The 11,278-nt window shown below is 36.6% G+C and overlaps 1 long non-coding RNA gene across 1 annotated transcript; it reads right to left on the bottom strand.

Moving 5' to 3' along the window:
* Nucleotides 1-1,548: 1,548 nt before the first annotated feature.
* Nucleotides 1,549-11,000, bottom strand: LOC143755065 (uncharacterized). Its single transcript, XR_013208826.1, has 3 exons — nucleotides 10,910-11,000; nucleotides 2,579-2,880; nucleotides 1,549-1,715 (listed from the first exon to the last, which is right to left on the bottom strand). It is a non-coding gene; the product is annotated as an uncharacterized LOC143755065 (long non-coding RNA).
* Between the last annotated feature and the right edge of the window lie 278 nt (nucleotides 11,001-11,278).

The following is an 11,278-nucleotide window of genomic DNA, read 5'->3' as shown; positions in this document are numbered from 1 at the left end:
GTTGGTAAAATGTGTGTGTCAGTTTTGTCAATATGGACCAAATTAAGTGCAATTCTGACCAATTTAAGTGCAGTTGTGGAAATATGTTCAAGACACATCTGGCCAACGAGTGATGTGGATGTTGTCACGTGACTGCATTTTGGTTCGTTTCATCAACTCATCAACTGATTCGGACCAGAGCAATCATTGTGGTGTGAAAAGGAACCAAAACGCCTGAAAATGATACAAAGTATAATTTTTCGCCCTTAGTCCGGACCAGATGAACTGAACTACAGGTGTGGAAGCAACCTCAATCCTTCATGGCACAGATTCAACAAGGTGCTGGAAACATTCCTCCTAGATTTTGGTCCATATTGACATGATAGCATCACGCAGTTGCTTTAGATTTGTCGTCTGCACATTCATGACGTGAATCTCCCGCTCCAGCACACCCCAAAGCTGCTCTACTGGATTGAGATCTGGTGACTGTGGAGCCCATTTGAGTATAGTAAACTCACTGACATGTTCAAGAAACCAGTTTGAGGTGATTTGAGCTTTTTGACATGGCGTGTTATCCTGCTGGAAGTAGCCATCAGAAGATGAGAACACCGTGGTCTTAAAGGGATGGACATGGTCTGATACAATACTCCTGTGGGCTGCTGTTTAAAGATGCTCAATAGGGGCCCAAAGTGTGCCAAGAAAATATCCCTCACACCATTACACCACCAGCAGCCTGAACCATTGATACAAGGCAGGATGGATCCATGCTATCATTTTTTACAACAAATTCTGACCCTACTGTACCATCTGAATGTCATAGCAGAAATCAAGACTCATCAGACCAGGCAACGTTTATTCTAGTCTTCTATTGTCCAATTTCGGTAAGCCTGTGCAAATTGTAGCCTCAGTTTCTTGTTCTTATCTGACAGGAGTGTCACCGGTGTGTCTTCTGCTGTAGCTCTTCTGCTTCGAGATTGGACGCGTTGTGCCTTCAGAGATTCTCTTCTGCAGACCTTGGTTGTAACGGGTGGTTATATGAGTTACTGTTGCCTTTCTATCAGCTGAACCGGTCTGGCCATTCTCCTCTGGCATCAAATAGGCATTTTCACCCACAGAACAGCCACTCACTGGATATTTTCTCTTTTTCCGACCATTCTCTGTAAACCCTAAAGATGGTTGTTCGTGAAAATCCTGGTACATCAGCTGTTATTCAGAACAGCCCGTCTGTCAACAACCATGCCACATTCAAAGTCACTTAAATCACTTTTCTTCCCCAATCTGATGCTCAGTTTGAACTTGACCATGCCTACATGCATTGAGTTGCTGCCATGTGATTGGCTGATTAGATATTTGCGTTAACGAGGAGTTGTACATGTGCATCTAATCTAGTGACAGCTGAGAGTATATATATATATATATATGGAAAACCTTAATTGCAATTGCAGTTGTCATCAGTGCAACATTACTCAGTAGTGGAAGTCAACACACTACTATCTACTCTATATAACCATCAAACTACTGTACAACAAAAAATGCTCTTCTTGTTGTTGTTGAGGCATGCAAACCTACCCTCTTTTTTCATCATATGGTCCTTCCTTTTTAAATGTGGCAGCTTTGATGTTTATCACACAGGGTTATTTTGGCCTTATTGAATTTGTGAGGAATCCCAGCTTGGTCGTCGACAGGAAATTAAAAAACAGGTACCAATCGGCTCAATTTTTGTAGAACATGGAAACCTGGAATACATAGAAAGAACATTAGAATAGATCATACATTGATTATTTTTCCTGTCATGGTTAAAGAGAATAACACTGTTGTTTTGTCATGCAACATAATTGACTTTACTGTTCAGGAAATCATTTATGAATAAAAGAGGATTCAGTGGGCCCCCTAGGGAAAATGCCTTTTTTATTACAAATATAATAAAATAGACTTGTCATATTGCAAGTTACTTGGTATAATAATATCTTGTACATAAAAAACCTTGTATAAAAGCAATATTCTTGCAGTTGTGCCCTTGTACTGAATAAAATATGCATTCTAGACAACATAAAACTTGCAATTCTTTCACCTACTACTTAAAAATAACCACTGGAACAGAGCTAGAGGTCTGACATTAGAATTAGAAAGAATTAGAAATTAGAATTAGAATTAGAAAGCCAGGGCAGATCGATGTTCAGTGAGAAGACTTATCTGACGTCATTTCCAACCGGCAGACAAAAAAAATGTGTTAGGAAAAGTATTTGTTAAATGATAAAAAAATAAAAAAGGTTACACTTTATTTTAAGGTGACATTGTAACATTGTCTTTCCTCAAATAAGTACTGAGTAAAATTAATTAACTACATGTACTATAGAGTTATGGTTAGGGTTTGGTTTAGGGTTAGTAACTTAATTATGCCTAATTACCTGTTAATACTATAGTAAGTACATATAATAACATGTAACTACCTCACCTTAAAATAACGTGTTAAAATGATAAAATAAAAAAGATGTCAAAATATCTACAGAAGAAAAAAAATATGCGATCTGAAAAGCACCACAAAGAAACAAAAGAAAAGAGTTTAAAATAATTACAATGGTAAATCATTAAGTGTTACCTTATTATTTTTCACTTTTCAGTGGCTGGTTGTACTCATTTTGTGTTCCTGCTAAATTATTTTAATTTCTGCTGTATTTGGTCTTGTTTTGCTGTCTTTTTCTTTTCACAAAGATCTTATGAAGGGCAGATGGATAGAACATGTGTTTGTGTCATTATTATGTGATATAAAAGCGATGTGCCGAAGTCCACAATAAAGCACTGGGGCAGTTTGACCCAACACATGGTAACCTGTCACAATAAAACTGATAAAAGAAGGACCTCTGCTGGAAGCTCCTCATTTCTGTCCGCATCTCGATGGACCTTTAAAACAAGGAAACAGGGAGTTGCTTCAGGACATTCTTGACTTGGACATCACAAACTAACAAGAGGACACCAAATAACGTGTGACAAATGGAAAACACGTGACAATGTCCACTGAGATCTCACATTTTGCTTTGTACCAGATCTCACTTAACTGTTCTCATATGAGATCAAAAAGATGACAAGTTAGGAAATCTGTGACTTTCCAGTAACAGCTTATTTTAATTTAAGAGCAGATGATATTTACCATATTGATGTTTATCATACGAATATTAGCACACACTGTCTTCAAACCTAAATGCTGTTTTTAAGTCTCATTTGTCCCTCTGGCTATCACAGGGTGATGTTTTTAGACCTCCTAACACTACAGAGGAGCCAGATGTCCGTGTCTCTGAGTGACAATCTTCTAACGGCGCGGTTTTATGATTCATTCATTTGTAGAGCTGTTTCGTCTCGGTTCTACGCACAAGAAATATCGCTTTTGTCAGCAGTTCGGTTAATTCAAGCGATGTGAGAGAGTGGTAAAAACGTGGACCTTTAGAGCCGAATATGGTCAAAGCTGTGACTGTATTTAAGCAAAACTACCTTGATTATAATCTCAAAGGATCTAAATTGCATAAGGAGACAATTCACTCTCTGAAATTACACCTTTGTCAAAAGGCACAACAGTGAGGAAGGCCGGCGTCTTGTGCCATTGTCCAAAACATCACTTTACAGTGTAGACATGTCATTGAATGCAATGAAAACGTGGAATTTAGTGTGGTCCCACACAACCATGTGTGGGGTTTCTCCGCCATTCAAAATTGCAAGTTAAATATGTTTTGTCCTCTAAAGATGAAGCCAGTGCATAATTAACATTCCCTGGTTGTTTACAGTTGATTTTCCCTGGGAGCTGGTGATTATGCTGCTGCTTGACTACTAATAAAGAAATCCCGTTCAAAGTCAAGGCTCATATCAGGGAGATTTGGCGAAGAGGAACCAGTTATTAAGACGGAGACTAAAATATCAGCACCATCCTCACATTCAGGTTATGAAGCAAAGCTCAACTAATAATTGTTGAAGACAACATAAAAAAGACATTACAGACAGACAGATAGATAGGTAGATAGACGGAACGAAAGAGAGTCAGACAGAACGATCCATAGAACGATCGATAGAACGTTAGTAAGAACGAAAGACAGATAAATGCCCACAAATAGAGGTTGGCTAGTACTGTGTGGACCACTGAGTTTAAAGGGATAGTTCACCCAAAAATGTAAATTCTGTCAGTATTTACTCTCCCTCATGTTGTTCACCCCCGTAAGCGATCGTTCATCTTCGGAACACGAATTAAGATATTTTTGATTAAATCTGAGAGCTGGATCACTCCTCCATAGGCTTCTAAGGGATTGAACCTTGTTCCCCAAAAAGTTATTAAAGACATCGTTAAAATAGTCCAAGTGACTACAGTGGCTCAATCTTAAGTTTATCAAGCGACGAGAATACTTTTTGTGTGCAAAAACAAACAAAAATAACGACTTTATTTCAACTATTCATGTCCTTCTCTGTGGGCCTCGAGTCAGTTAGCGTAGTGTGTTAGCGTAGTTCTACGTCACACGGAGGCTCACTATTGGCCGACGCTGGTCATGTGTGTGTGTGATGCGTGTGACGCACAACACAGAAGCGCTGCGCTGTTACACTAGTGAACTCAATCGAGGCCCACAGAGAAGGAAATCAATAGTTGAAATAAAGTCGTTATTTTGGGGGTTTTTTGCGCACAAAAAGTATTCTCGTCGCTTGATAAACTTAAGATTGAGTCACTGTAGTCACTTGGACTATTCCAACTATGTCTTTAATAACTTTTCGGGGAACAAGTGTCAATCCCTTAGAAGGCTATGGAGGAGTGATCCAGCTCTCAGATTTAATCAAAAATATCTTAAATCGTGTTCCGAAGATGAACGAAGGTCTTACGGGGTTGAACAACATGAGGGAGAGTAATTACTGACAGAATTTACATTTTTGGGTGAACTATACCTTTAAGGACAATTTCTCACATTGGAGAACAAATGGAGTGCACCAATAGAAAGACAGACAGACAAAGCCGCCTAACACTATCTGTCCTCACATAAACACGGTTTACAGTTTGGTTGAAGTGTCTATACAGTATGTAAAACATCATCACATCCAGCTACAGAAATCTGAAGTTGGACAGCTTGTAGTCGCATGTTTGCTCTCCCCAGTCTTGCCACATCAATATACAGGCTTGCTTGCCAGTGTTTACAATTTGATAAGTGCACACAAGTTAAAGGCTTGTGTGCATATCGGCTGGTTAGTATAAAACAAGCAAACCACACACAAAACTAAACAGGCACATAGTGCTACTTTTTGCCAGGAACATGCAATTACTTGTAGTTTTAAGATCCAAGCACTTCCTTTTTTTACACGTTTTCTTTTCCTCTTTGAGAATCCCATTCGGAGGAATAACCACTTGTTGCACTGGATGTGTCTCAAATGTGGTGACGGGAACACAGTCGATGAACTATTAAAATTCCTCTGGGATCATATGGTTGATATACACGAAAGCCATAAGGATCAGTGTCAATTTTCTTTAAGAGATACATGTTGTGTGGACTTCTGAACCCTGAGTGTTGAACACTTTAGGCAACTTATATTACAGCAACCAGTGTAACAAAAAGCCATCCATGGCAATTTCAATATTTTTTTTTATTGTATTCAAATGCATTATGTTATTTTGATTAGTCACCATTCCTATACTATATCTGTTGCTCATAATAACTACACTAGCCTTCAAAAGTTTGGGGTCATTTTTGTTTTTTGAAAGAAATTAATACTTTTATTTAGCATGGATGCAAAAAAAAATGGATCAAAAGTGACAGTAAAGAATTTTAAATGTTATAAAAATATCTAAATCAAATGCTGTTATTTTCAACTTTCTATTTATCAAAGTATCCTGCAAAAAATCACAAGTTTCCACAAAATTATTAAGCAGCATAAATTGACGTTTTTAAACATTGATTATAATAAGAAATGCTTCTTGAGCAGCAAATCAGCATATTCGAATGAAATTCAGCCATCACAGGAATAAATTATACATTTAAATATATATTTTAAAAAAACAATAATATTATTATTTGTAATATTTCACAATATTGCATTTTTATTGTATTTTAGATTAAATAAATGCAGCCTTGCTGAGACTTCTTTCAAAAACATATTAAAAAATCTTACCGACCCCAAACTTTTTATCAGTATAATTTTAATAAATTCATAGAGAAGTAGGCAAACACCCAAAACCCTCTAGCAACCACATAGCAACGGTTCCAGATTCAAACCTTCTGAAATTAGTAAGTGTGCTCTCGTAAAGTGCATATTTAATATGTAAGAAACAGCTCTTGAGCACAACAAGAACAGCAAACTACAGTGAAAGATTTACAAGATTAGGCCTACAAGTCATTTACAAATAATAATTACAAAATTATTTAATATGAAAATTCGATTTTTTATTTTATTTTTTATTTACACTGTCTATAATTTGTTATAATGATCAATTGTAAAAAGGATTCTTTAATGTACATACATAAACATACATTTTGAGTGATGAGTGGATTCTAACTGAAAGCTTCTAACTTAAAATGTTATCCCTTAAAACTCATCTTTGATCTCCACAATTACACATTTAAATTTCCTGTGAAAAAAAATATGAATGCCTTAAAATAGCTTGAATGTAACTCTACACCCTTGCTTCAATTAGTATAAGCGTTTTCCATGAATATGCAAATGAGCCCCGCCTCCACTCACTCATAAAGGCTCATATACAAGTCAGTGTATTAGTACGGTAAAGTGTTTAATCTGTCGCTCCCTACAAGTTCATCATAACATCGTAATAAGGATCATATACATAATTCACTGGCTATATTGCTGCATGAACCCGATTTTTCATATATCCACATAAAAATATATCGGGATAACCTTGCTTCTCTTTTTTTTCACTGCAGATTTAAGGAGAAAATACTCAGCAATAGTGTTAACTTGTGAATTTACACATGGTTTCTCTTAAAGAATATTAAAAACACCACATAGACATATAAACAACATTAAAAATGTGATTTTCACCACAGGGGTTCTTTAAACACCTCTGAGGCCACTGTGTTCAAGAGATCAACAGACAGATGCTGCAAAACATGTTGTAAATTAGTGCAGCAGATTAATGGCATATTTCAAGAGAATCGTTCAAATTGGTATAGAAGCATGAAATTTGGCACAGATACTATCTAAGGGTCACTTTTTGGGAAAAAAGGCATTGGCCACCCAAAAATTCAACATGGCGGCCGTTTTTTCAAGATGGCCGCCATTTCTCTTGAATCCTTACATCAATTTTTGGAAACAGTGGCAATGAACAAAGGAAAGGAGGGCAGCCATCTTCAAAAATGTTTTCCTTCCTGAATTTTTACTTTTTCTAACATTGGCCCTTCCTCTCTGTGGACTGCACCTTGCCGTGGTGGAGAGGCTTGTGTACTCCAATGAACCCGAGAGCTATGCCGGCGGGGAATTTATATCCCTGGCAAGTTTAACTAAGCCGGACTGGTCAAAGGAGAGGAGGCAGACAAAGCAGACATTACGACTATTTGACAGAAATGGTGGCCATCTTGAAAATGCTCGTCATCCTGAATTTTTGAGTGGCACATACATTTTTTCCAAAAGAGTGTTCCTTGAAGAGTATTTCTGCCTAATTGTATGCTTGCATCACCATTTGAACAATTGAAATAGGCTAATTAATATTCGACAGGAACAGTGGCCATCTTTAAAAATGGCAGCCATCTTGAATTTTTGAAGGACAAGCATCTTTTTCCATTAACATGTCCTTTAGAGAGTATTTGTATCAAATGTTCTGCTTGGATTACTGTTTGAATAATTGATATAATAAGCATTGAATAGCAATGCTTGAAACCATCTTGAATAATGGCCGCAATATTGCATTTTTGAGTGGCCACGCCTTTTTCCAAAATAGTGGCCCTTAGAGAGTATCTGTGCCAAATGTCATGCTTTCATACCAAAGTGAACGATTTTTTTACTAATCTGCTGCACTAAATAGAAACCTTTGAAAATCCCTAAAGCACAAACACAAATATGCACTGGAGCGTTTGCCAAATCTATTTCACCAAAATACTATTATTACAGTTTCATATGTGGATGCTCTTGCTTTTATTGTACACCCTTTAGCACCCGGGCTGCAGAAACATCAGAGCAATGTACAAGCGAAAAGCAAGAAGTGAAATAGTTGATTTTCGCCAAATGAAATTGAAACGAATTAGAAAGTCCATTAAGGGTAGTCTTATCATTACTAATCAAAAGCCATAAACAAAAGAAAGGCAATAAGTGTTGGTTTTATTTGTAGCCAATGCAGTAATGGGAAAAAGTGTCCTATTGTTGTAAAGTCACATAGGGACAATACAACAGCTGAAATGAGCTCAAAGTAAACTACATCATTTCTACACACCAACAGCTCTCACTTCCAATATCTACAAAAGATTTTGATTAGCCTTGACCCCTTTTAAGGATGTTTATAGAAAAAAATCACAATTATTTGACGTGCATCAATGACACTTCAAAGCGTCAACAAGTTCACAAAAGGTGGTTGTTATTAACACAAGCTTGAGTTCAGATGGCACGGAATTAAAGCCATTTATTTGAAATCACACTTGACATGGTTTATTTTTGCCATCTGGCAAACACTGCACTTTTGATACGACCAACAAAGTAAAAGTGGGACTGTTGTTCGCATTGAGTTCATCATAAATTATTTAATTTCCCCACTTATGGTAGATAAGACTTTGAGAGGGAATTTAAAATGCCTTTTGTGCATCTGACAAATATATAGCGCTTATTTCCTGTTTCTTAGATGCATTCATTTAATGCAGGAAAACCTCTCCGACCATGTAATTAACTTCCAGTGTTCATTAGTCTATTGCCTGATGCATGAATTAATATTATCTTAAAGCTAGTAAAATACAATACAAATCTATGTATTTAAATTTCCAAAAATTTTTTTTACATAACTGAATATTTGTCAGTCATACATAAGATTTCTGTAATAGAATTAATAAACTAAATATATTTTAAATACACAACAACCAGATTTATATATTTATCATCAATAAATCTAATTTGTTTCAATATCATACAAATAATAGAATTAATAATAGTTACGTCTGAGCAGGCATGAGATGGAGCGAGAATCCAAATGCAAGCACAATGGTTTATTAAGCAAACAGGAACACAGATAATCCAAGAACCAGAGCATAATGGTTATATAAATATTTTTTCAGTATACCAAAATATCTGACCGGATGCCGAGATTGACACTCAGAGTCAAATATTCCAGAGAGCCGAATCAAATTCATACTATACTGTATACCCCCAAACACCATGTAAAAACTATTGTTGGCACTTCACATGTCAGTCAGGCGATCACTTCTGTCTAAGTGAACAGTTATTGTCCAGAATAAACTGCAAATGACCAAACATATGCTGAGTGCGACTAGTTCTTAGATTTATCATCGCAAGTCATTGATTCAACATTTTTATAACCGATCAAACATATCATACTGTTTCTAATTTAGCACTGGTCACCTCACACTAATAAACATAATAATGTAAGACAGTAAAGAAGGAAAACGAAAGAGGCTAGTATAGTTTCAGTGCACAATTGTGGCAGTGAACACTCACACATGCTTTGAAATACTTGACACACTGTGATTTGTACAAGTGGTTGGCTCCAAAGCACATATTTTTTTTGAATTTGGGACCAATTTCCTTTTGGGTTAAAAGAGCATTGTTTGACAACAGCAGGTTTTTCTGACAAATACCAGATAATTGTCTAGAGTTTTTTTTCACATTTCTCCAAAAGGACAAAAACAAGTCATCAAGTCAGGGTGAATCATGACCATTGACTCATAACCTCCACTTCAGCGTGATGTGAGCTGGAGGTTAAGTGTGTTGACTGCTTAAATATCTCCACAAGAGAGGAACATGGGAAAGAACGCCGAGAGATTAGATTAGTTCACTGCTTAAACACAAGTGCACCTGGGATCGAGGTCACAAGAGACACTCAGGATAAGCTGATAACACAGTTTACATATGTGGATAAGAAACACCTGTGAGTGACACGCTGATGCGCCGCTACAAACATTATAAGATGTATTGCCGGCAGATGTGGTAATTACTAACATTACTAAGTTACTTTTATTACACAGCTCTCCGTAATACTTGATTTTGATTGGTTAAATGCATCATGCCATTGCATTCCTCTATCAGATATTTTTGTATAATGATATTAAAGGTATATTTCACCCAAAAATGTAAACTCTGTCAGTAATTACTCTCCCTCATGTTGTTCAACCCCGTAAGACCTTCGTTCATCTTCGGAACACGAATTAAGATATTTTTGATTAAATCTGAGGGCTGGATCACTCCTCCATAGGCTTCTAAGGGATTGAACCTTGTTCCCCGAAAAGTTATTAAAGACATCGTTAAAATAGTTCAAGTGACTACAGTGGCTCAATCTTAAGTTTATCAAGCGACGAGAATACTTTTTGCAAAACAAAAATAATGACTTTATTTCAACTATTTACTTCCTTCTCTGTGGGCGTCGAGTCAGTTAGCGTAGTGTGATAGCGTAGAGCTACGTCACACGTAGGCTCACTATTGGCCGACGCTGGTCATGTGTGTGATGATGCGTGTGACGTACAACACAGAAGCGCTGCGCTGTTACACTAGTGAACTCACTCGAGCCCACAGAGAAGGAAATCAATAGTTGAAATAAAGTCGTTTTTTTGTTTTCTAGCTGTGCTAGATTCATGTCTCGTGTATCACTCTGCAGCCTCTTTGTACTTAGATAAATAAAGAATTTCTGTAAAAATCAGTATTTCATGCCCATTCCTCTTCTTTGATTGTAAAGATATAAGCAACTTATAGGAATAGTGTCTGTTTTCATTTACTTCACACTCATGCTGTTCCAAATATGACTTACTTGAAATAGAAAAGAAGACGTTTGGCAGAATGTTGACACCACTCTTTAACATGCATTGAAGGTGATGGGTCATCATGGGGTTTCAAGCTGCAAAAAAGACAAAAAGCAGCATAAAAGTAGTCCACACACTATATTTCCAAGTCTTTTGAAGGTATGTAACAGTTTGAAAGAGGAAAATAACTTAAAATATAAATCATAGTTCACTGATAATCTCATGTGAAAAGAAACACATTAACATGCTACAACTTTCTTTCTGTTTTATTCCATTAAGGGTGAGAGATGTTTAATTTAAGCAATACAAGGATGTACTTTATAGGCCTCTAAACTTTAGTTCACTATTTCAAACAAACAAAGGGTTTCAGCAGTTAT

This window comes from Siphateles boraxobius, unplaced genomic scaffold (assembly GCF_051911475.1).
Source record: "Siphateles boraxobius isolate OS27281-9 unplaced genomic scaffold, OSU_SipBor_1 105, whole genome shotgun sequence".
Taxonomy (NCBI): domain Eukaryota; kingdom Metazoa; phylum Chordata; class Actinopteri; order Cypriniformes; family Leuciscidae; genus Siphateles; species Siphateles boraxobius.
This window is presented reverse-complemented; position numbering and strand designations above follow the sequence as displayed.